We start from the raw sequence: 27,367 nt of genomic DNA, 5'->3' as shown, positions 1-27,367 counted from the left end.
GTCAAGGCTGTATATTTTCACCCTGCTTATTTAACTTGTATGCATCATGTGAAATGCCGGGCTGGATGAAACATGAGCTAGAATCAAGATTGCCAGGAGAAATATCAATAACCTCAGATATGCAGATGACACCACCCTTATGGCAGAGAGTGAAGAGGAACTAAAGAGCCTCCTGATGAAAGTGAAAGACGAGAGTGAAAAAGTTGACTTAAAATTCAGCATTCAAAAAACTAAGATCATGACATCCAGTTCCATCACTTCATGGCAAATAGTTAGGGAATCAATGGAAACAGTGAGAGACTTTATTTTTTGGGGCTCCAAAATCACTGCAGATGGTGACTACAGCCGTGAAATTAAAAGATACTTGTTTCTTGGAAGAAAAGCTATGACCAACCTAGATAGCATATTAAAAAGCAGAGACATTACTTTGCCACCAAAGGTCCATCTAGTCAAGGCTATGGTTTTTCCAGTAATCATGTATGGATGTGAGATCTGTACTCTAAAGAAAGCTGAGTGCTGAAGAATTGATGTTTTTGAACTGTGGTGTTGGAGAAGACTCTTGAGAGTCCCTTGGACTGCAAGGAGACCCAACCAGTCCATCCTAAAGGAGATCAGTCCTGAATATTCATTGGAAAGACTGATGGTGAAGCTGAAACTCCAATACTTTGGCCACCTGATGCGAAGAACTGACTCATTTGAAAAGACCCTGATACTGGGAAAGATTGAAGGTGGGAGGAGAAGGGGATGACAGGATGATATGGTTTGATGGCATCCTTGACTCTATGGACATGAGTTTGAGCAAGCTCTGGGAGTTGGTGATGGACAGGGAGACCTGGCATGCTGCAGTCCATGGGGTGGCAAAGAGTCGGACATGACTGCAAAACTGAACGGAACCTCAATAAGAGAAAAGAAATGGAATAATCTAGTTTTGTTTTCATGCTAATATGAAAATAATAGAACATAGAAGTTAAAAAATCAATAAAACTTGGGACAGTTTTCTAAGTATTAATTAAATAAATAAAGTGAAAGTTGCTCAGTAGTGTCCAACTCTTTGTGACCCCATGGACTGTAGCCCACCAGGGTCCTCTGTCTATGGAATTCTTCAGTCCAGAATACTGAAGTGGGTTGCAATTCCCTTCTTCAGGGGATCTTCCCGACCCAGGAATCAGGCCGAGGTCTCTTGCATTGCAGGCGGATTCTTTACCAACTGAGCCACCAGGGAAGCTCACAAAATTCACTAGTTTTAAACAATGGTTGGAATAAGATTTTAAAAGGCTTTGTTCCCCCCCCCCCCCCACCCATCTTGCTTTCAGGATTAAAGATGGTCTAGATAAGTGATCCAGAGAGCTCTGGTCTAGAGGTATAGGAGAAGTTAACTTCCTCAAGGCAAGAATTCTTAAAGAGATCATTTTTTTTTTCTTCACGCTTTCTCTGGAGTCCAAAGAATATTGTGACCACATTGTTAAAGATCGTATTTTTCTGTGTATGATTGTCTTTATAACCTGTTGATACAACATTTGTCAGCGGTAAGTTTACATTTCTATTGATTAACACTCCTGTTAGGAAACAGCAGCATTCTGACCCTCTCTGTAAAAAAATTAGGAGGTTGAAATACAGAGAGGTCGAGCCAGAATGACCCCAGAAGTTGGGTTGGAGCTGGATCAGGCCTGTAGTTCTTGGCGCTTGAGGTAAGTGAGGATGATAGTGCAGTCATATTCTGTTAATTAGTTACCGCAAGTCTTGAAAACTGTAGGAGGTTGGAGCTGGAGCTAATCCTACTACACCTTTCCATAATTTTGGCTCGACCTGAGAAACAGTGTTTTTTGTTTTTTTAATTTGAATTCCTGGATTTGTACCTTTTAAGAGTATTCACAGAAAACTAGCAATGAAGAATGAGGAAAATTCTGGAGCCCACGGTAGTTCAGCTCCATTTTTATCTAGTGGTCTTTATAGGGAAGGCTGCTCATCGCCCTGGTATTTCTGTGCAATAGATACGGGTTCCTGTGTCTATGAAAGAGTAGTCAGGATCCCCCTGTAACCTGATTCACTGTTGTAATCTATTTGTGATTATTCCTGGGAGCGCCTGTAAGACTCTGACTCCAAAGATCTTAAGGGGAAATCGGGATGTAGGAGAATTAGTCATGAAGATGAGAGGTATATGGAGATTTAAGGTAAGGAGGAATCGAAAAGGCAAAATGGTCAATACCTTGAGCCTTGCAAGTCTTTGTCTTAGAAATGAATCTCTTTTGGAGAGTAGAACACTCTTGTGTGAGGCTGAAAGACAAGAGTTGGGGTTGGAGAGGTGAAGTAGGTGGTCTGGTTGGACAAAAGGAATCGAGGGGAGAGGGGATGAATGAGTTAAGGCTGGCACTTGAGGGCCCTGGAAGAAGATAGAAAACATTTGCCATGAGTTTAATCATACTGTGTATTTTTCTTTCCTAGTCAGAAAAGTCACAACTGCTTGTAAGTTAGTGCTGTTCACTTTCCTGAATGTTTCAGATCTCAAGGAGGAAAAATTATAAAGAAAGCTACTGACTCATTGACCCACCATGGGATGATCATGGTGGCAGTCACTGTTCTTTATTGACTGGTTTTGTCTCACGTTTGTTCTGATGTTTATGGTAGAACAATGAATCAATTAAAGAAAAAATTCTGACCTTTGCATCTAAAAAAAACTAGGAGGAAATCACTTCCAAATAAAGAAAATTTAGTCTTCCAAGGGAGTTTGAGAAAACGATGCAGAATCAAGTTCAACTGTCAAAGACTCTCTGAAGTTCTTTTCCTTAATGAATGTCCTCCCAGGCATTTCTGCCACATAGTTCAAGAGTGTGGTCATCAAAACAGAACTCCAGCCAATTGTCTGGACTTCTGTAGATGGCGGGATTAGATGGTCAAGAGTCTTCTCCAGGCCTCTGTGCTATTTGGGGAGGCCAAAGCCAGGGATCTGGGAGGAAGGGTGTTTAAGGAGGCGTTCCCATGTTTCTACAAGGGAGAGAGCTTGGTAAGCTGGGAGGATGGGAGAATGGGAAATGCAGTGAGAGAACTGGACCTCTTTGGGTTGGGCATGTGTCTTTGCTCCCTGGATCTCACAAGCAGATGATGACCAGGTCTGTGTGGTAGCCCTGTTGTCTGTAGTTGTCTGTTTCCTAGACAACTGCCTCAGATGTCATTTGGTGCCATAAAGGAAATTTCTGGTGGGCAGGAAGGATTTGGCTCATGATATTCCTCACAGTTGAAATTGTTATAAGATTTAAACTAGTTATTAGAATTTTCATCACCTCAACACCATTATACCATTTCAGAGTTCTCTTTGATGGAGAAATGGAGTTTAGTGGGAGTGATTAAGGAGACCTAAGTGTGATTTGAAGACAGAAGTAGTATTACATTTATCTAGTTTCTTCTTGATTTCCCCATAAATTGTCTTAGTTTCCCATAATTGTCAAAAGGGTTAAGTAAGGCCACTGGGGCTTGGTGGGAGGATCTAGTGTATCCTGGATATATCAAGTTGATGCCCATACGTTTGGGCTGGTTTCCCTTTATACTTTTAGCAGTAGTTTCTCTGCTTTTTAAATGCTTAGTACCTAAACCTTTTGGGCCACTGATACTGTCCTTTTAATATGTAGATTTGATGCCCAGATTAAGAAAACAATTCAGACTAAGCGTAGAGGGTTGAGTTTGGGGCAATAAGAAATGCACTGCCAGTTAAAACAGCAACCTCACTTCCATCAGCATTCATACAGGCTTCCCAGAGGCTTAGTAACTTTTTGTTTAGAGGAAGCACACAGAAGAATAATTCAATGTAGGAAGGAAGGTCTATGTAGGAAGGAAGTTCTCCTTGGAAGGAAAGTTATGACCAACCTAGACAGCATATTAAAAAGCAGAGACATTACTTTGCCACCAAAGGTCCGTCTAGCCAAGGCTCTGGTTTTTCCAGTAGTCATGTATGGATGTGAGAGTTGGACTATAAAGAAAGCTGAACGCTGAAGAATTGATGCTTTTGAACTGTAGTGTTGGAGAAGACTCTTGAGAGTCCCTTGGACAGCAAGGAGATGCAACCAGTCCACCCTAAAGGAGATCAGTCCTGGGTGTTCATTGGAAGGACTGATGCTGAAGCTGAAACTCCAATACTTTGGCCACCTGATGCGAAGAACTGACTCATTGGAAAAGACCGTGATGCTGGGAAAGATTGAGGGCAGGAGGAGAAGGGGACGACAGAGAATGAGATGGTTGGATGGCATCACTGACTTGATGGACATGAGTTGGAGTAGACTCCAGGAGTTGGTGATGGACAGGGAGGCCTGGCATGCTGCGATTCATGGAGTCGCATGTTGGACATGACTGAGTGACTGAGCTGAACTGAAATGAACTGAATGTTCACTAAAGTGTGGCTAGCCTTAAGTGTGCTTGTTCACTACAGTTGGATGCTATTGAGGTAAAGACTTGAAGAACTCGTGCATAGAAACTTTTTTTGACAGATAGTCAAGTGACAGTGACTATTGGTAGAAAAAAATGTGGTTTCAGTCCCGGATTTATGGTTAATCACTATTTTTTTTTAAAAAATAGATTAATGATAATCAAACTGATCCTCAGTAAGTTGTATTTTTATGGCAAAGTTTTTGCTATAGATTTGATACTATCATTTATTTTGTGTTTTATCAGTCTGATAGAAAAATATTTCAGAGAAATATCAACAAATTAAGTATTAGTTCAGATCCGTCTGAGATCAAGTCTAGCAGATTTATTTACCAACTGAGGTGTTTTCTAACTCACAGGCAATGTTTATAAGAACATTAGAGTTCTTATAAATTTCTTCTGCAGATCTCATGCAGTAATATGCATTCTCTGTTAAATCACTCAGAGGTGTTTCTTATGCCTAATGCCATTTTTAAAATAAGGAATTATGCAGTTAATATTTTTTTGAACAATATCCGGGTAGTTGAAATTAAAAACAAGCTTTTTACCTTTAAATATTATAAGGTTTGTGACTTTGCCTGAGAGATTAATGAGCATAAATATTTAGTCATCACTGACATTTTCAATTACTTTTTCTAGCTAAATCTGTCAAAGAGGTACCCTGAGGATTGTCCAGGACTGTGGGAACTTTGTTGTGAGGAAGGATTTTTAGAAATAGTTTGTAAAATAAAGATTATGTTTGATTGGAGAACAAATTTGATACAAGCATAAATATTAGGATAAAATAAGTTAGCCTAGAAAAGGAAAGGAAAATTGAAAATTAAGCTAAAATAATATTTTTTTGCCACAAGGATATTGGCTAACTTTTAAGTGACCAAAATGGCATATCTTTATGTGAATCTGATCATTGTTGTAATAATAAATAGAAGGATTAGGAACTAAATACTCTTCATATGCTGAACTGTTTGTGTTTTTAGTCCATGGACTATGATGTTGCACTGATAACTTGATGCATTTCGGTGTCCTCTAGCCAGAGTTGTTTAACTAGATTATTTCCAATGTGGAATTGACAAACATTTTTGAGTGCTGGCTTTTCAGTAGAACTAAATGGTTATTATTATAACCTTGTACAATATCATAAATTTTTTGTTTTCTCTTGGTTCTATATTGCTGCTGTGGATAGCAACCAGAGAAAATAAATGCAGAAATATATAGTACAAAAACTTGGTAGAAGATGAGTGCTTTGAGCTTAATTCTGTTTTATTGAAACCAGGTAGTGATGGGGTTCAAAGCTACTTGATGATTGTCTTCTCTTTTTTGTTGTTATTTTCCTTTTTTTTTTTTTCATTTTGGATTTTTTCCTGTTTACATCATGCTAACAGTTTTTCTTCATCTCTTATTTTTATCACCCAAGACTAAAAATATAACAAACCAAAATTAGTTTTCCATGTCTCCTTGCTGCATTCTTCTACTGGGGAGTTAGGAGTGGGTCAGAGAAGACTGTGAATGTTTGAGTACAGATTTTCTTGCATACTGTCTTAAACTGCCTCAATTAACAAGTATTTTTTAAATTTGTGTTTGACATGCCCCTACTTCTCTCTTTCTAAAAAGATAACCCTATTGAAATGAATACCTTCACCTACCTTCACCGTATGCTCACTTGTTCCAAGCTTTTTTCTTTTTTTTTAATTTTTTTTTAAATTTAATTTATTTATTTTTTTTGTCATACATTGATATGAATCAGCCATAGATTTACACGTATTCCCCATCCCGATCCCCCCTCCCACCTCCCTCTCCAAGCTTTTTTCTTAAAGCTGGAGTACAACTATGAATGCAGAATGGTCTCTGCCCTTGAGGAGCTTCTAGTCTAGCAGAGTTAATTTTTTTTTTTTTAAAGGTATACAGATGCACAAATCAGTATACTCCCTTCAAAAACTTTCAGAGTTTAAGGCCAGGTCCCATCCCACACCACTTTCCTTAGGTACATTTGGTTTTGTACTTTTATTTTTTCATTTTAGAGATCTCTCCGTGAATCTACCTCATTTTGTAAGACTACTGTGTAGAATATTGTAATAGTGAAGAGCAGTCAGACCGCTCCTTTCAAATCCTGGCTTCTCACTCACTAGCTCTGTGATTCTTATCTAAGGATGTTACCAAGAGGTTTTAATATCTTTAGATAAAACACTAAAATATGTATAGTAACTCAAAACATTTTCTCATATTCACTGAAGTTTAAGATATGGGGGGTGGTTTGGCATATTCCGGGCTTGCCTGGTGGCTCAGCTGGTAAAGAATCCGCCTGCAATGCGGGAGACCTGTGTTCAATCCTGGGGTTGGGAAGATCCCCTGGAGAAGGGAAAGGCTACCCACTCCAGTATTCTGGCCTGGAGAGTTCCATGGAGTACACAGCCCATGGGGTCGCAGAGTCGGACAAGACTGAGCAACTTTCACTTTCACTTGGCATATTCTAGCCAGAGTGAGATTTTGAAAATTGGGGAACATGTATTTCTTACATCTTGTTTTAGTAACATGAAAGGCTTGAGGCTACTACAGGAGAGGATTCTTTCCAATTCATATTTATTAACAATTATTATGCATTTGTGACTCTTTTGGGGAAGTGTTGCCTAAGAGTAGAAGACCTGTTCATTTCTACATCCAGTTTAATTCCGGTTTAGGTGTGTTTTTCCAGTTCCTGCTGGCAAATGTTATACATAACACCTCATTATTCGTACAAGTAGAACTTGTTTCAGTCTTAGGTGTTTTATACATACATACATATATATATATATATATATATATATATTTTTTTTTTAATCTATTAGGTGGGAGTTGAAATAGTGAGGAATTAAAGACCAAAAGGGGTAGTGTTAGGATGATAGGATAAGGGAACTTCATTTACTGACAGGGAGGCCGGTATATATCACAGACATCAGGAATGCAAACAAAGATGTCTGTAGTTTAATATGTATTTAAGTTCATACCTATGTTGTTATGTATCCTCACAGGAAGCGTTCTAAGAAGCTGGTTTTACTAGTGAATTTGTATTTCTGCTAGTGACTGTGACACTTATTTTACTGTTATTTTTTGCTAACTAAATGTAACTTGGCAGCAGCTTTTGGCTCTGAGAATCTATTTTGAATTATGGCAGTTACCTCCTTACTCCATCCCTGCCAGGAGTCTCTAGATCTGGTTTTTATTTGTTTTTTCTCGTAAGGACAATATTTTGAACTTCTGAAACAAATAAAGTAGTGATTTTCATCAAACAGCAAGGTGAAGATGTAAGGAATAGTGGTTAGAGAGTTTGGTGGCCCCGTGAGTGGACTGCATGGGAAGAGAGTGGAGGTATTCCTCATTGTGGGCTGTAATTGCCCTGAGATGCCTCAGGGTTAAGAAGATAGCGTTTTCCCACAGGAGTAAGTTACTGGAGTCCACGTTTATTCCCAGGGATGCTCAAAGAAGTGTAAGGTGTGTTATGAAAGCAGAAGTACTGCTTGTTTAAGATTCATATTCTCAATGGTTCAAACCACATTTCAAATTCTGTGTAAAGAACACACGTGCTTGTTCAGCCAGGAACCATCAGTTACATTTAACAGATAAAAACACAGTTTCCTTGTATTTGGTTCCTACTAGAGTTTGCACCTAATATAGTGTTTCATATGTATTAGTTCAGTAAATGTTAATCTGAAACTAATACTACATTAGACTACCTCTAAAACATTTAGATAAGAACTTTGCTTTGTGCTCTTTTAATTTAGAGGGTTTTTAAAATAATTTTGTTCAAGTAAAGTTGAATTTCAGTGCCTCTCCTTTTTCTATAAATATCTCTATAGCAGAGTAATTTCAAGTCACTTTTTTTGAATATTCTTATCAATGTTCATTCAGCTTCCCTTTCCACTGAAATGCATTTCGAGCACTTGGTGTGTTTCAGCACTTATGCCTGCTTTGTGCAGGGAAGATAGTGCCGAATAAGACATGGTCTCTGTGTTTGAGGAAAGGCGATGCTGAGAGGGAGGGAGTCTCTTACTCTGAAGCATTTTCAAAATCAAAATTTAAGACTGATCCACCATTTGCCTCCCTCATCCTTTTCATCTGCTGGGCCTTTCTCGCAGCTGGAGAGCTGCTGTGGATTGGAGACCACAGGGGTTCAGTTAAATCAGTTTCTTTTCCTGCAGGGAAAAGGGCCTGCTGACCGACCTGCCCTTCGTTAGAGAGCCACGGAAACAATTCCCAAGCCAGTTAGATTTGACTTAAGAAAAAAAAAGAAGAATTTCCTGGAATTGGTAAGAGGCATGAAGGGTCTTGCAGAAGCCTTCCTGTGACCCTTCTGGAAAGAGTGAAGGAGGTGAAACCATGTCGTAGCTGTCAGTCTTAGAGCCGTTGAGAGGTGGGGCTCTCTTAACATAACAGCTAACGGTATGAGCAAGTTACAGTATGAACTGAGATATGAAAGCATGAATTTTAGACCTGACACTAACCAGTAGGAAAAAATGTGGCTGTTTCTGTCCTGATAATAATCAAAGGAAAAAAGAAAAAAAAAAAGTAGGCGACATCTTGAGAAGAACACCACTTCAACATCTCCTTAGTGGCCACATAACATAAGGTATGGTGTGTGAACTGTGCAGACATGTATTCCGTGTCTCCTGCCCCCCTAAAAAAAAAAAAACAACTCCCATTTTCGTCCTCTCACTCAGTATATTTATGGAGTGCTTATATGGAAACAGAATCTATAGGCAGGGCACCACAGACGGGGTGTCTTAAATCCCACGGACTGGGCAGCTAAGCGGAAATGTTCTGAGAGTGTGAAGGTTAGGAGTTCAAGAGGGAGGTGCTGGCCTGGTTGGTTTCTGGTGAGAGGCTCTTCCTGGCTTGCAGATGGCAGCTCCTTGCTGTGTCCTCGCGTGGCCTCTCCTCTGCACGTACAGAGCGAGCTCTGTGCCTTCCCCTTATAAGAATGCCAGTCCTTTCAGCCCTGCTCCCGTGGCCTCATTTCACTCGAATTCCCTCCTTAAAGGCCGTATCTCCCAACACGTCTCACTGGGGATCTGTGCTCTAGTATATGAAGCTGGGGGCAGAGGGGAGGAATCACTCAGTCCATCACGGGCCGCCTTTGCTTCGGATCATCTTGTATACCATCAGGTGAAGAAGATTGTGTTTTTTTCACAGGGACAGATTATTAAAGGCTACATTCCTGCCTGTGGATGCTCAAATGAGCATATGTAGTTAAATTCAAGATTTTTTTATTTTTATTTTTTTGAGACCTAGGAATCCAGGGTGGTCTACAACCCCATGTCCCTTCCTGCCCTCCTTTGGAGTGATTCAGACCTTCTGTACTTACTTTCCTTACTTTATGTGTTTACTCCTTGTACTTTTCCCAACAGTGTACTGAGACTGGCATGCTTGAAGATGCAAGATGTCTGAAGAGTTTGGGGATTTTTTTTATCTTTGAAGGCAGTGTTACTCTTCTTAAACTTTTTGGTCTAGGACCCCTTTTATACTCTAAAAAATCATTGTGGACCCCTAAGAGCTTTTGTTGATGTGGATTAAGTCTCTCAATACTCACTGTGTTGGAGATTAACACTGAAAGATTTTTAAAAAAATATTAATGTATTTCATAATGACAATGAAAAGCTTTTACATATTAACATAAGCAACATTTTTAATTTTCCAAAACAGAAATATTAGTGAGAGGCATTATTTTGCATTGTTGCAAATTTTTTTTAATGTCGGGCATAATAGAATACAACGGTATTTTTAGATTGGCTTCTGTGTTCAGTGTGTTATATAAAGTGTCATATAAGCTAGGGAAATCTCTACTGTACACTCATCAGAGAATGAGTATGAAAATGGAAATAACATTTTATTATGAAAATAGTTTTGCCGCTGAAGACCTGCTGAGAGGGTATCAGAAATTCCCAGCTGTACCCGTACCACATCTTGAGAACTGTTACTCTACATGTGAAACCTGTCTTTTATAGAGACTGGAGAGGAATACCTTAGGAACCCACAGAAGGTAGAAAGTGGAGCTATTGGAATTGGGCGGTGAGTTTCTTAAGATAGCTCCAGGTCACAGGAGAAGGAAATGGCCTAGCCAGGCATATCCGACAAACCACACATCAAGATGCCTTTGTTACCTGAGTATTCTACAGTCATTTATTTCATCTCTGGATGGTTGTAAGCTCGGAAGACACAGAATTATTTAAAATTCTTAAATTAGCTTTAAAAATAATCATTGATTTTTAAAATCTTTTTTGTGTGTATACCTGAAGGGTTTTCTTCTTTATTGTTAAAAAATAAAAACGACTTTTTCGTTATTTTTTTACGGTTGCCAAACTTTGATGTTCTACTTGCAGCAGTCATTTTACATATATTAGTTCCTATCAGACCTATTTATTGAAGTATAGTTGATTTACAGTATTGTATGCAGCAAAGTGATTTACGTTATACATGTATAGATCAGTTCAGTTCAGTCGCTCAGTTGTGTCTGACTATTTGCGACCCCATGGACTGCAGCACACCAGGCCTCCCTGTCCATCACCAACTCCCGGAGTTTACTCAAACTCATGTCCATCGAGTTGGGGATGCCATCCAACCGTCTCATTCTCTGTCATCCCCTTCTCCTCCTGCCCTCAATCTTTCCCAACATCAGGGTCTTTCTCAATGAGTCAGTTCTTCGCATCAGGTGGCCAAAGTATTGGAGTTTCAGCATCAGTCCTTCCAATGAATATTCAGGACTGATTTCCTTTAGGATGGACTGGTTGGATCTCCTTGCAGTCCAAGGGACTCTCAAGAGTCTTCTCCAACACCACAGTTCAACAGCATCAATTGTTCAGAGCTCAGCTTTCTTTATAGTCCAACTCTCACATCCATACATGACCACTGGAAAAACCATAGCTTTGACTAGAAGGACCTTTGTTGGCAAAGTAATGTCTCTGCTTTTTAATATGCTGTCTAGGTTGGTCATAACTTTTCCTCCAAGGAGCAGGCGTCTTTTAATATGTATACATACATACACATATATACACATTTCTGATCATTTTCTATCATAGTTTATTATAAGACACCGCGTGTCATTCCCTGTGCCGTACGGTAAATCCTGTAGTTTATCTGTATTATGTAGTCGTGTGCGTCTCTTAATCCCATACACCTAATTTATCCCTCTCCCCGCCGCCCTCTTCCTTTTCAGTAACTGTAAATTCATCTCCTATGTCTGTGGGTCTGTTTCCAGTTTGTAAATAGATTCATTTGTATTATTTTTTAGATTCCACATGTAAGTGATGTGTAATACTTGTCTTTCTCTGTCTGACTTACTTCACTCAGGATGATGTTCTTCAGATCCACTCATGTTGCTGCAAATGGCAGTATTTCATTCTTTTTTATGACTAAGTAATATATATGTGTGTATGTATGTGTGTGTGTATATGTGTGTGTGTCCACCACATCTTCTTAAACTAGTTGTCTGTTGATGGGCACTCAGGTTTTTAACAAGCTGTCTCTTTCCCAAAACCTTCTGCCTCCAACATACAATAATGTGGGTATATCATTTATCTTCTCAGTCCTTTGATGAATTCTTAGACTTATTTTAATTTTGGTGAATTAAAGGCCTGTAAGTTTGTAAGTTCAATTATTTTTTTCCTACTTGTCCTGATCTATTCCATGTTAGAAAAGCTTTTGTTCCCTGCCTGTCCTGCCAGAAAATGATCTAGACCTTTAAGAGAGCTAGAATCCACACTCTTTTTCCCTCTGGGTTCTTTGGGGCTGTGAATGACTAGGATTGATCTACTTAAACTGTCTTGCCCTTCAAAAAATATCTGCACCCCTGTCTTCATAGCAGTATTATTTATAATTGTGAAGACGTGAAAACAACCTAAATGTTCTTCTGTGGATGAATGGATAAAGAAGTTGTGGAGTATGTGTGTGTTCACATGTATGTATGTATATATGTATATAATATATGTACCTATATGTATGTGTGTATACACGCACACAATGGAATATTATTCAGCCATAAAAAGAGGACATCCTACAATTTGCAACAACACGAATAGACCTAGAGGCTAAGAAGTCAGAGAAAGACATATTTTGTATGATCACACTTATATATGGAATCTTAAAAAAAAAAAAAAACCCTGTACACAAACTCACATCAAACTCAAAGAGATCAGATTTGTGGCTATCAGAGGTGGGAGTTTCGGGGAGGGGAAGTTGAAGAAAGTGGACAAAAGATACAAACTTCCACTTATAAGGTAAATAAGTGCTGTGGATGTAATGTGCAACGTGATGACTATAGTTAAGACTGCTATATGATATTTGGAAAGTTGTTGAGAGAGTAGATCCTACGAGTTCTCATCACGAGGAGAAATTTTTTTCTTTTTTTTAAATTGTATCTACATGAGATGATGGATGTTAACTAAACCTGTCGTGGTAATCATTTCACAATATATGTAAATCAAAACATCATACTGTACACCTTAAATTTATACAGTGATGTATGCCAATTATTTCTTAATAAAACCCACGGGTGGAGGGGGGACTGTCTTCTCTTGCCTTACTCCACAAATAAGACATATGGTGAACTGGGATGAGATGTAAACATGTATCATGTTAAGTTAAGCATGTACATGTGAAGTTAAGCCAACTGAACTAGTGTTCTGTAAAAGATCCCTCACCCACTCATTCAAAGTACGTTGAAATACTTACTAACATTATAGAGAATTTAGTCCATCACTGTGTTGGTATTTATAGTGTCAAGAATATTTTTAAACAGAAGACCTTCATGATTCCTTTGGGTAAGTGGACAAGAAATAATTGTGGAACAAAGGCTTAGAGTGTGGCATGGGAGTGTGCAGTAATTGTTCAAGTGAATAGCCTCTCAGATTGGTCTTTGTATAATTAAAATACTGTAGTGGTGCATATTCCTGATACTTGCTGTTATATTTTTTAAATTTAGAGTCAAAGCCAAACAAAATACTCCCCTCCTTCCTAGGCAACCACTGATCTATCTTCTCTCACTATAGATTTACATTTTCTAGAATTTTATATAAATGGAACTATACAGATTTTACATAAATGAAACCATGCACTGTTGTTTTAGCCTGGGTACTTTCACTCAGCATAATTATTTTGAGACTCATCCAAGTAATATCAGTTGTTCCCTTTTATTTATTTATTTTTGCCTTTTTGGCCTATTTTTATTCATTTTTTATTCCATTTTATGAATTATATTATAACTTGTTTATCCATTCAGGTCTTAATGGACATTTGTTTCCAGTTCGGGGTTAGTGTAAGTCTCCCTTGATTTCTGAAGCACAAGTCTTTATGTAGACATTTGTTGTTTCTCTCGGGTAAATATTTAGGATTTGATTGGTTGGGTCTTCTGGTTGCTGTACATTTAAGCTTTTTAAGAAGCTGCAAACTATTTTCCAAACAGGTTTTACCACTTCACATTTCCATCAGCAGTGTATGATAATGCTTATTTTTCACATCCTTGCCAAAATTTAGTGTGACTAACCTTTTTAAATTTAGCCAATCCGATCAGTATGTAATGGTATATCTGTGGTTTTAATTGGCCTTCCCTGGTGACTACTGATGGCGTGTAGTTGAGCATGTTTGCATGTTTTGTTTTGTTTTTGGACATTAGTTCATCTTCTTTTGTGAAGTGACTGTTCAGATCTTTTGCCCACTATTTTGAATTGTAAAAGTTCTTACGTATTTTGGATACTAATCTATGCAAAGATATAGATATATTTGTGTAATATACGTAACATCAGTTCAGTTCAGTTCAGTCACTCAGTCGCGTCCGACTCTTTGCGACCCCATGAATCGCAGCACGCCAGGCCTCCCTGTCCGTCACAAACTCTTGGAGTTTACTCACACTCATGCCCATCAAGTCAGTGATGCCATCCAGCCATCTCATCTTCTGTCGTCCTCTTCTCCTCCTGCCCCCAATCCCTCCCAGCATCAGGGTCTTTTCCAACGAGTCAACTCTTCGCATCAGGTGGCCAAAGTATTGGAGCTTCAGCATCAGTCCTTCCAATGAACACCCAGGACTGATCTCTTTTAGAATGGACTGGTTGGATCTCCTTGCAGTCCAAGGGACTCTCAAGAGTCTTCTCCAACACCACAGTTCAAAAGCATCAATTTTTGGGCACTCAGCTTTCTTCACAGTCCAACTCTCACATCCATATATGACCACTGGAAAAACCATAGCCTTGACCAGACAGACCTTTGTTGGCAAAGTAATGTCTCTGCTTTTTAATATGCTCTCTAGGTTGATCATAACTTTCCTTCCAAGGAGTAAGCGTCTTTTAATTTCATGGCTGCAGTCACCATCTGCAGTGATTTTGGAGCCCCCAAAAATAAAGTCTGACACTGTTTCCACTGTCTCCCCATCTATTTCCCATGAAGTGATGGGACCAGATGCCACAATCTTAGTTTTCTGAATGTTGAGCTTTAAGGCAACTTTTTCACTCTCCTCTTTCACTTTCATCAAGAGGCTTTTTAGTTCCTCTTCACTTTCTGCCATAAGGGTGGTGTCCTCTGCATATCTGAGGTTATTGATATTTCTCCCGGTAGTCTTGATTCCAGCTTGTACTTCTTCCAGCCCACATATGTATCATATATATTGCACAAACATATATAATAGTTCCATGTATATAAAAACACTAAAGACTATCATTTTCTGGTCTTCATTGTTAAGAAATCCATTGTATTTGAATTTTTGTTACTCTGTGTGTAATATGTAACTTTTTATTTTCCAGCTAGTTTCAGCTTTTCCTTCACTTGGTTCTAGCAGTTTATTTCTTCGCTTGGTTTTCTTTGGATTAAATATTTTTTGATGTTCATTGAACTTCTTGAATCTGTAAATTTATGTCTTTCACCATATTTACAAAGTTTTGGGCTGTGGTTTCTTTGGATAATTATTTTGCCTGGGTTTTTTTTTTCCCCCCTGTAATTCTGGGACTCCAATTACATGTGTGTTAGTTCTTTTGTGCCTTTGAGGCACTCCTCACTTTTTTTCTCAGTTCTTCTCTCTGTTTCAGATTGAATGATTTCTGTTTACCTTTAAGAAATGTTTACTGTCTGATATGAGAATCATAATTAATATTGACCTTCAGCTGAACTTTTAATCTCCTAAAAAATAGCTGGAGTAAACAGCTGCAGTGAAACTTGGTTCAATGAACAAAACTAAAATATAAGTTTAAAAAAAATCCTATGGAGTATGATTTCTTGTAAACTCTGTTGTTAATTGAAATGTGTTTTTGAGCAAATTGGCCAAATGATGAGGTATGCGGGTATCATTTCCTATAAAGGCACTTCTATCATCCAGGACATTGAGTTCTATTTCCCATCAAGCTTCAGTGCAGTCATTTTCCCCCCAGGATGACCATATGTTGCATCTGGTCTTTGTAAAAGGACGAGAAAGTAGCAAAATGTATTAGAAATATTTGCATCAAAAATTAAAAAAAAATTTTTAGTAACGTTTCATCACTTAGCCAGAAAATGTGTGCGTTAGTAATTATAGATTCTCTCATCCCTAGTTATCATGTTTTACTGTACCAGGATTCAACTAGTACTACAGGGGAAAAAAGAAATAGCAGATATATTTTTTTCAAGAAATCAACTACAATTATGACACAAGAAATTTCTCTAAAAATGTAATTTTTCAGTCATATCTGATCTCTGTTTTGTCTGAGATCAGGATGGAACCATGTGGCTCAGTCTTAAACTGTTAGCTTGTCCCTTTCTTTCAGTGACTTTTATATTCCTCTTTGGGCTTAAAGTATTGAGAATTCATTTTCTTGTAAAATGTAAAAACTCATTTTTAAGAAACGTGTTCTCATTGTGCTTTTTAAAGGGAGAAAAGGATATCTAGATTAGAATAATAACTTGTAGCATCTTGTAGACTTTTTATTTTAGTTGATGAGTGCTTGGACAATGTTAGGATGTTCTATTACCTAAAAAGGACTCATTTAAAAAAAAAAACGTACCACAGTGCAAGAACAAATGACTTCTCAGAGGTTGCTTAACCATTTCCTCTAAGTCTGAGAAAGTGGTTGTTTTCAAAATTACCCAGCTGAATTTGGGTAGAACTAAACTTAGCTGAGCAGTTCTGTGGGTTAAACTCACTTTTTGTTTCACTTCCATCTTCCTGTAGAGAAGTTAAAGTTTAAAAATTAAAAAAAAAAAACAAAAAACCTTTTTGGTTCCAGTCATTTTTACTAGCCAGCTGACTGGACAAAAGTTCATTATTTTCTCTGTAAAACATAATAGGTTTAAAGGGTCTCTAAAAAAGCATCACTTCACGGTAAATAGAAGAGGACAAAGTGAAAACAGTGTCAGACTTTATTTTCCTGGCCTCCAAAAGCACTGCTGACAGTGACTGCGACCATGAAATTAAAAGATGCTTGCTCCTTGGAAGAAAAGCTATGACAAACCTAGACAGCATATTAAAACACAGAGATATCACTTTGCTGACCAAAGTCTGTATAATCAAAGCTATGGTTTTTCCAGTAGTCATGTCCAGATGTGAGAGTTGGACCATAAAGAAGGCTGAGAGCCAAAGAATTGATGCTTTTGAACTGTGGTGTTGGAGAAGACTCTTGAGAGTCCCTTGGGCAGCAAGGAGATCAAACCAGTCCATCCTAGAGGAAATCAACCCTGAATATTCACTGGAAGGACTGATGCTGAGGCTGAAGCTCCAATACTTTGGCCACCTTGTGCAAAGAGCCGACTTATCGGAAAACACCCTGATGCTGGGAAAGGTTGAAGGCAAAAGGAGCAGAGGACGGCAGAGGATGAGATGGTTGGGGAGCATCACTGACTCACTGGACATGCATTTGCACAAACTAGGGAGATGGTGAAGGACAGGGATGCCTGGCGTGCTGCAGGCCAGGGGGTCGCAAAGACTCAGACACGACTTAGCGACTGAACAACACAAAAGCTTCTACTTTTCTAAAATCGCGATCAATACAGTTATAGTAAAATGATCGTACACTGTATTGTATTTGGATAACTTCATAACCAGAATGATCAGGGGAAGGAGGGAGTCCACCTTACTGCCTGTGACGGAATAGTAACACAGTGAATATAGTTGGACAAGATCAAGCAGTGTTAGAATATCTACTAAGTAACGGCTCAGAGAACTGTGGGAACCGCGGCACGAGTGTCTGACACGTTGTGGTCATTGCATTCATCTCTGAGGCCATCCTGAACCTCAGGTCTTCAGCTCTGATCTAGAGGTGACTCTGTGATCAGAGGCTGTGAAGATACGGGGCCTGTTCATGCACAGAGGGCTGGTTTAAGTGATGCCTCATGGTGCTCAAGGGTTTAGCTACTGCAGTGGAGAAAAATGTGAGTTTGAAACTCGCTTGTGCCACTTCCTAGCACGTTCTTTCACCTCCCGGCCTCTTCTTCATCCACAGAATGTTGTGGGGATTAAATTAAATGAGATGGCACCTGTAAAATGTTGGTTACTTAGTACAGAAAACTACTAATTATTGAGCCCGTGCTGTGTGCGAGGCTCTGTTCTAAATATTTACATGTATCTCATTTACTTCTCACAAGGAGATAGATCACTGTTATTATCTCCATTTCACAGTTGAGAAAACTGAGCTTGGAAAGACAAAGCTCAAGGTTACACAGGAAGTGACAAGGTGTCTGGTTCCAGCACATTCTTAACTTCTCAGCTGTTTCCAGCCCATTATGAGCATGTGCTCAACCCCTCAGTGAATGTTGACTTTTATCACCACCACTAACTGGTGGAGGTGTTACAATGGTGGGTGGTGGTCATGAACTTGGTTTTACTTTTTTCAGTATCTCTCCTGGGCTTGCTCTGGGACACCTGTGAGGCAGAGCATCCTCACATCCACTGATGAAGGAGCAAGACCCTCCCTCAAGTCAACTGCATCCAGGTCCTTGGTCTTTGGAAGAAAAGCCCACAGCTGCACACAGGATTTTTGTATAAAGAATGTAAATGTTCCATTCTCTCCCTGTGTGTCTGAGTTGAAATCGAAAATACCCAAGAGACCCTGCATGTGTTCCCATTTCAAAGGTGTCAGAGAATCAAAGAACTAGTATGTACAGTATAATCCTTTGCTTTAGGAGGATAAATTAGTCTGTAAGAAGAGTACATTCCAAACATTAATGGTATACTGTGTGGATGATGGGTAAGTTAGTCATCTATTGCTACATAATAAATCATAGAACTTAATGGCTTAAAACGGCAACTGTGTACCTTATGGCTTTGTAGGTCAGCAGTTTGTTCTGGGCTCAGCTGGATGTTTCTTCCACCGTTCTTGCCCGAGGTCACTTGTAGCAGCTGTCATCTGGTAGCTTGATTGGGAGGGAGCTGGAAGATTTAGGATGGCTTCGCTCCCGTATCTGGCAGTGAGTGCTGTCTGTTTGCTGGGCTTTTTTTTTTTTTTTCCATTTGGTTCCTTGTCCACAAGTAGGCTAGCTCAGATTTCTTCTCACGGGGCTCTCCAGGTCAACAGAAGAGAAATGGTGAATGCTGTAATACCTCTTAAAACCTAGGATTGGAAATTTTATAGTGTTGCTTCTGCTGCATTCCATTGCTTAAAACAAGTTACAAGGCCATTGTGGATTGGAGATAAAGTCTCCAATTCATAATAGGAGGTCCCATGAGAGATTTGGAGAAGGCAATGGCACCCCACTCCAGTACTCTTGCCTGGAAAATCCCATGGACGGAGGAGCCTGGTATGCTGCAGACCATGGGGTCACTAAGAGTCAGAAATGACTGAGCGACTTCAATTTCACTTTTCACTTTCATGCATTGGAGAAGGAAATGACAGTCCACTCCAGTATTCTTGCCTGGAGAATCCCAGGGACAGGGGAGCCTGGTGGGCTGCCGTCTATGGGGTCGCACAGAGTCAGACACGACTGAAGCGACTTAGCAGCAGCAGCAGCAGCAGCATGAGAGATTAATAGCAAATTTTATCCTGCTATCCGGGTTTCTTGATTTCACTGTCTAGGGCCATTTCTAAGACACCGTTGATAACTTTCATTAATTTATCACTGTTAGATCTTGACAGGTTAAAACATGATCTGTACATGTTGGGAGGCTTTTCCTGTTTTTTTTTTTAACATATAAAACATAGACAATATAAATATAAAAACATCCAACATACCTTTAATTCCACCTTCCAGAAATAACCACTAATATTTTTATTTACAATGTATCCAGCAAGATGACTGTTTGTTCAAGTTCTATAACCTGCCTCTTAATACTGTATTTTGAACAGCTTTTCTTGTATAAACTAGATTTAAATAACTTTTATGTATGCATGATATTTTATTGGATGTGAATATACCTATCCCTTGATGTTACGTATGTAAGTTGTTTTCCTTTTTTTTTTTTAGTTGTTTTCTTTTCCTTGCTACCTGAACAAGACTGCTATAAACACTATACATGTGTGTCTGTGCAGTTACTCTTAGGAGAAATTCCTCTTGTGGAGTTATTTGTTAAAAGAACGTATTTTAGGCTTTTGACATGTATTGATGAGATATGATTTTTAAAATTACCTGGTTCATTAGTAAGTAGTAGCTTTGCAGAGCTAGGTTCTTAAGCGTTACAGTAAAATTATTCTTTAGACATTCACAAGTAAATGCATACATTATGGTTTGTGTTTGGGGAAATGTTTGTGTTCTTGACTGCCAAGATGAATTCTTAGGTATGAGCCTTAGACTTATGCCAATTGCCTTTAACATGATCTCAAACATAATGAATACTCTTTAAAACCTTGTTAACAATGGAAACTATAAAGAAAACTTTTCATTCCTTTCGCATTTCACGTCAAAGTGTGTAAACTTAGTTGCTAATAATGTCTTACTGGCCAAAGATTTTATTTTGCCTCTGGGACCACTGATTAGAGTTCTACTTCTGTCTTCTTCCATATCTCTGTGCTACCCATGGTGCATCTGACATTTCCAGGTTCTTTTTTTGTTTTTCCAAATGGTTAACACTTTGCAGCCTGGGTATAAACATTTTTCTAGGACACACCCCTCCCCCAGTCTTTTTTGTTTTTCCTGCTAATATTTAATTTGGTAGCAGTGTTATTTGGGAGTCACCTTTGTAGGGTCTTCCTGATGCATAACACAGTTTTCATAGAAATAATTTAAAAATTTTTTTTCATTTAATGCTTAATTATTCCATAACCATAATTATAATGTTAATTAGCATAAACTGATTTGTGAACAGACACTAATTCTTGGTAAGAATGCAGCTGCTTTGGTGGGGGCATATGTGCTTGAACTTGTAGAGAGTAGCCCTTTAGTTGGAGACAGTGAGCAATGGTGTTAGAAGATGTTGCAGAGAGAACAGAGAATGTTGCTTAATTTGGAGTTTTGCTGAGTGGGCATAGGTTGTTTGTTGAGGTAGAAACTGCCCTTTATTTCCTGAAGGAAATGACTCCCCCCAGATTTTATAATTCTTCTTTTTTTAAAAAATATTTTTTTAAAAAATATTTTTTTATTTGGCTGTGTCGCGTCTTAATTGTGACACACATCTTCCGATGTAGTGTGCGGGCTTAGTTGCCCTGTGGCATGTGGGATCTTGCCCAGCCAGGGATCGAACCTGCATCCCCTACATCAAAAGACAAATTCTTAACCACTGGACCACCAGGGAAGTCCTAGTTCTTGTTTTACAATTCCTCTGTTAAACTACAGGTGTTTATTTGTTCCTCTTGTTGATCCTTTGCATTAAATTCTCTGTCTGAAGCATTTCATGGTGGGATTCTTTATGTACTGTGTCTCTGTTCCGTACTGTCCTTCATCATTGGCATTCTCTGGCAGAATGTCTCCTTTTCCTCTTAAATGTTCTCCTTGATAGATATTTAAAATAATGTGCTTCATAGTTGCAGTGAAACTAGCAAGTAGTTCCTCTTCTTTGCTCCCTTCCCTCTAGCACTGAAATGTTGATTTTTGCTCACTGGACCACTCAACTGCGCAGAAAATAGCAGCTGTGATTAGCCTCAGTAGATACAATGCAGTGTAGAATGTGAAAATGGTAGAAAATTTATTAACTGAATGTTTTAGTTTATAAAGTAAAATCATTGTCTGCGTTATATGCTGCCTTTTAGGTTATTTCAGCCAGAAAATGTTGGGCAGTATATAAGTTTAAATTGCCTTCTTACAAATTTTAATAGTCATTGGATATCTTGAGTTTTATTGTGTAAGTGCAATTATAGCAAATGAGTGTGGCCTTTAGCTACACTTAATCCCTACGGATATTTTAGGAAGAGTTGTAGTGTCTTTACAATCAAGGCAGCTATTTGACAAATGTTTTAGGAGCTAGATGACTTAAAGTGTAAAGTTTATGTATTAAAATCTCTGAGAATCAGATATAGTCATCTAAAGTTATCCTGTTCCACACTGGCTGAAGTCTGCCATGGACATTGCTGTTGCTGAGCCTAAATGACATCAAGAGGTCAGCATGAGGTTTCTAGACTCTTCTTATTTTATGAATTTATTTACTGATATATACTGTAATGACATTTAAGCATCATATTTTATGATAAAAGATGTGAGACAGGAAATTATATTGGTGGATCTTAGAAATACTCATGTGCTTGACTGAAAGGTGGAAGATACATTTATTTGCTTATGACTTTGAAATTCCTACGCTAGTTAGGTAATATTGTTGTTGTTCAGTCGCTAAGTTGTGTCTGACTCTTTGCGACCCCTTGGACTGTAGCCTGTCAGGCTCCTCTGTCCATGAGATTTCCCAGGCAAAAATACTGGGTTGCCATTTCCTTCTCCAAGGTAGTATCTTAGCAATAGCAATTTAATGTAGCATTAAATAATTTGCAAAGTGTTGTTGACCCACTTACCTTATTTGACCCCTATGATAAAGCAGACAGAGCAGTTATTATTCCCATTTTAACAGTGAGGAAACTGAGTTTCCAACACACATCAAGTGGTGGAGCCAGAATTAGAACCTCCAATTTCTCTTCACTATACTTTATGCCTCCTAAACCACAATTGATTTAAATTATATGGTGGCTTTGAGGAAATGTAGTCTGAAGAATCAGTGTCCAGTAAAAATGAATTGCAATGACCCAGAGCTAATAATCACTGAAATAGTACTAAACCCAGCCTCAGAGCAGGTGTTAGAAGGACTTTCTTAACCTCATAGCTAGCATATTAACCTTGTTTTATTCCAAGCTTCAGCAAACCTGGGTTCAGCTCCCAAAGATTTTATGAGTGAAAATGGATGTAATTTTCTTTAATTAATACTTCATTTTAACGTGTTGGGTATTGCTACTTTAATTTCAAGTTTATTGCAGGCTTCTACCTTGGTTGGCAGCAGGCACACCGAGGTAAATGAGAAAAGAGCCCCTCCCTGGAGCGATTATCTAAGTGTGAAGCAAAATTTTAAATTATAGTTTACTGACGCAGAATTTCTCTTCTCTAGGGGATAAACCAGGCCTTGAAAGTTTTCTAAACCGTCTCTTTCTCAACCTCTAATCCTTTGATAGGCAAAAAGTTGCCAGGATTAAAATGCATTTTAGAAAGTATATGTAACAGGTGTTGGAACGCATCCTAAATGTGAGAGCTAGATAAGCATGTGTGCACAATGCGTGTGCACAAGTAGGGTGCACAGCTCCCACCTTCCAGGTCTGAGGGCTTCCAGCAGTGTGTAGCGGAGAAGGCAGTGGCAGCCCACTCCAGTGCTCTTGCCTGGAAAATCCCATGGACGGAGGAGCCTGGTGGGCTGCAGTCCATGGGGTCCCGAAGAGTCAGACACGACTGAGCGACTTCACTTTCACTTTTCACTTTCACGCATTGGAGAAGGAAATGGCAACCCACTCCAGTGTTCTTGCCTGGAGAATCCCAGGGACGGGGGAGCCTGGTGGGCTGCCGTCTATGGGGTCGCACAGAGTTGGACATGACTGAAGTGACTTAGCAGCAGCAGCAGCAGCGTGTAGTTGGAGACGGTACAGTGACTCATGATTCGGGAATGATTGTTTTGATCTCTCCCTGTAGTCTCTGTAGAACATTGGCAGGGCAGCCAGCATAATTAACACTGCACAGTCTATAAAGAAAGCGCCATGGACAGTGCACCAAGCAAGCGTGTCCTGGGTCATCCTCAGGTTGGCAGGATTGGTTGAGAATGATGACTGGATAATGTCGAGTTTGCTATAAATCAAGTTGCTTTTCCTAGATTGTCCAAGGAGTTACCGTACTGGGGGAAAGTAATATTGGTGGAAGACTCACTGGCTTCACTTTTTCAGGGCTCATTTAAGCATGTTATTATTGCAGTCCTTCTAACCTTTTCATCCTAAGAGAAGAGTTAGGCATCTTAATTTTTATGGTGTACAATACTTTGGCCACCTGATGCGAAGAGCTGACTCATTGGAAAAGACCCTGATGCTGGGAAAGATTGAAGGTGGGAGGAAAAGGGGATGACAGAGGATGAGATGGTTGAATGGCATCACTGACTCAGTGGAGATGAGTTTGGGTAAACTCTGAGAGTTGGTGATGGACCGGGAGGCCTGGTGTGCTGCAGTCCACGGGGTCGCAAAGAGTTAGATTTGACTGAGCGACTGAACGGAACAGAACGAAACTATTTTAGGGAGGGTAGTGGAACGGGTCAGAGTAGGATAATTGTTCCAGCAATAGTTGAATTGATTTTAAAAAAGCTGAAAACCTAGGGATTTGAAAAGATTAAACTGGACTAGTGTATTAAAGATGGGGGGTGGGGGAAGAGAGGCTTGTGGGCGAGGAGAGTGAGGAGGGTGGGGTACGGGTACCAAGATGAAGTGTCCACACCAGCCGCGCGTGCCTGAGGGAAACTGAGATGTTTGCAACATGCGATGGTCTCACTGTGGGTCAGAGGTGGAGCAGGCACGGTGCACGGGGCTGTGTGTGCTTCCAGGATTTGTGGAAGCGTGGCTTAGCGCCAGGGACCGACTGAGTTTATATATAGTTGTGGCCATCGGGTCACTGAGATTTAGAACAAAGCTGCTAGCTATGGAGAGTCCTTTCACAGAACTGTAACCTGAACTACTGCTAGACGGTTGCGTTTCTGCATAGTGAGAGTCAAGGTTGTGATTACCCTAAATGAAGTCAGCACTTTAAATCCAATGCTGAAAAATGAGGCCTCTTTTCCCCGCCCCACCCCGCTGTGGCATTTTTCCTATTGAGAAAGTACTCAGCTAAAATTTTAAATGGAAACTTTAAAAGGGGGTTCACTTCTTAAGAAAAAAAATATACAGAAATCTAAATACAGAAACAGATGACTCAAGTATAGTTTTTTGCTTAAGAGTTATTATTATTATTTTTTTTGCTTTTGAAGCAATCATGAGTTTTCCTTTAAATGTGTGTGTGCACGCTCAGTGCTCAGTCGTGTCCGACTCTTTTCAAACCTGTGAACTGTAGCCTGTCAGGCTCCTCTGTCCATAGAATTCTCCAGGCAAGACCATTGGAGTGGGTTGCCATTTCCTACTCCAGGGGGTCTTCCTGACCCAAGGATCAAACCCGCATCTCTTTATCACTGTACCACCTGGGAAGTCCCTTTCTTTAAATAGTAGCTCTCTTATCCATTTTAAATACTTAGTTTTACCACCCCGCCCCCACATACACAAAAAAACCTTCTCTAGGTTTATATTTAAGAGGAGGAGTACACAAGTATTTTCTGAATTTGGGTATAACTAGCATTATCACTGGCTACGTATTTCTGTGTTTTCCAGGTCTTCTTGAAAGAGGGACACGCATAAGACTTATGGACTTGTTAAAGGGCACCTCTGTCTCTAGCTCAGGACCCAGTTCTGATCTGTCTCTGTGATGAGCCTAAATAGACTTTTGAGTAGCAGAAACTGCTCTTGGAGATCCAGCAGGACTTGATACATATGCCTTTTTAGGCCAGTTTCTGGGAGAACATGAATTACAGCCAATAACACTGCTTTCTTGCCCTCCGCTAGCATGTTTTGTTTGATTTTCTGTTGTTCCTCTGTTTTATATTTCATTAGGTTTCTCCTTAGGTTTAATTTGCTTCTTTTCCCCCAACTTCTTAAGGGTAGAAACTTAGATCATTGATTTAAAACCTTTTTCTAATACAGCAGTAAATTTCTCTCAATTTTTGATATCTTGTGTTTTTACTTTAAATGTTTTCTAAATTCCTTGTGGTTTATCTTGGACTCATGGATTCTTTAGAAGTATATTTTCTATTTTCCAGATATCTATCTGGAGATTGTCTGGATTTACTATTACTGGTTTTTTGGTCAGAGAACAGAGTCTTTAAAGAAAGACGATTTCAGTCTTTTGAAATTTATTGAGATTTATGGCCCAGCATGTGATCCATCTTGGTAAATGACTCATGTATTCTGTAGTTATCTGGTATAATGTTCTATAAATGTCACTTAGGCCAAATTGGTTGATAGCATCTTTCACATATCCTGTTGCTTTACTTATTGTTGTCTACTTGTTCTATCAATTATGAAGAGAAATGATAAAATCTCCTGTTAGAGTTGTGAATGTTTTTGTTTTTCTCTTGAGTTTTGCCATTTTCTGAGTTTTGAAGCTTTATTATTATGTACATACATATTTAAGAATGATGTCTTATTCTGATAAATTTCTCTTTTTATCATTATAAATTTCATTTTATTTTGTTAACCTGTCTTTAAATTTTTAATTCATCTCTTATAGACAGTGTATAGTTGAATCTTGCTTTTTTAAATATGACAGTCACCACCCTTTCGTTGGATGTTTAATCCATTAATAGTTCATGTAATTATTTATGTAAGTGGGTTTAAGTCTACCATTTTGCCATTGTTTTCATTTGTCCCTTTTGTTTTTGTTTTTCTCTTCTAATGCCTTCTTTTGGGTTAATTGGCTATTTTTTAATGCTTCATTTTATTTATTCTATTGGTTTCTTTGCATGTTTTAAGTTATTTTTTCATTGATTATTCTAGGGCTAATAATATGCAACCTTAACTTTTTAAGTCTGTTTATAGTCAGCATTTGTATCACTTCACATTTTACCCCTGACTTTTCTCACTTTCTACTTCACACCTCCAGCCTCTCACTTGACACATCCATTTCATCTTCTCAATTCACAAATATAATTTAATATAACTCTCCTTATTCACCCTCTCCATTTTTCATGCTCTTGTTGTCATATCTTTTATTTCTGTTCAAAACTACTTGCATGTTATTCTTGTTTAAAAGAGTCTTTTAAGGAAACTTTAAGAAAAATAAAAAATATAAACTTACTTTTTGGTAACTTATTCATCCTTTTTGGTATCCTCCTTTCCTTCCTGAAGACCTGAATTCCCATATCATATTGTTTCCCTCCATCCTGAAGAACCATTTTTTGTAATTTCTTGTAGTACACATCTGCTTGAGAAGAACTTTGTCAGCTTTCATTTTATTTGAAAATATGTTTATCTTGTTTTTGAAGGATTTTTCACTGGATAGAGAATTCTGAATGGAATTTTTTTTTTTTTTCTTCTAGCCCTTTAAAAATGTTGTTCTGTCATCTCCTGGTCCCCATTGTTGTGATGAGAAGTTAGTGATCTTTGCATTATTTTTCTCCTGTATTTAACATATTGTTTTGGGGTCCTTTTAATGATTTCCTCTTTATCTTTGATTTTCAGCAGTTCAACCATGATTAAACTAGACATGATTTTCTTTGTATTTATTGTCTGGGGAGTTGGATGAGCTCTTTGGATATGATAAAATAGTGTTTTCAACAAACTATACAATTTTAACAATTATTTCTTCAGATATCTTTTCTGCTTTTATTCTCATGGTCTTCTTTTGTGGCTCCCAGTACATATGTGTTAGACTGACACTGTCCTACAAATGTCTGATGCTGGGTTCATTTTTCTGCAACTCTTTTTTTTTTTTTCCTTTATTCCTCAAATTTGTAATTGGCAGTGATCTGTCAAGTTCATAGACTCTCTCTTCTGCTATCTCAAATCCACTATTAAGTCTA

The 27,367-nt window shown here is 38.7% G+C and overlaps 1 protein-coding gene and 1 long non-coding RNA gene across 2 annotated transcripts in view; both read left to right on the top strand.

Annotated features, from left to right (window-relative positions):
• LOC122439506 (leucyl and cystinyl aminopeptidase) overlaps positions 1-27,367 on the top strand; it is a 100,511-nt gene that overhangs the window by 6,749 nt on the left and 66,395 nt on the right. The gene's annotated exons all lie outside the window — the stretch shown is intronic.
• On the top strand, positions 208-16,850 carry LOC122439507. Its single transcript, XR_006268883.1, has 3 exons — positions 208-248; positions 3,904-3,907; positions 16,706-16,850. It is a non-coding gene; the product is annotated as an uncharacterized LOC122439507 (long non-coding RNA).

This window comes from Cervus canadensis, chromosome 4 (genome assembly GCF_019320065.1).
Source record: "Cervus canadensis isolate Bull #8, Minnesota chromosome 4, ASM1932006v1, whole genome shotgun sequence".
NCBI classification, from domain to species: domain Eukaryota; kingdom Metazoa; phylum Chordata; class Mammalia; order Artiodactyla; family Cervidae; genus Cervus; species Cervus canadensis.
Note: the sequence above shows the minus strand (reverse complement) of the source record. Positions and strands in the feature narration are given on the sequence as shown.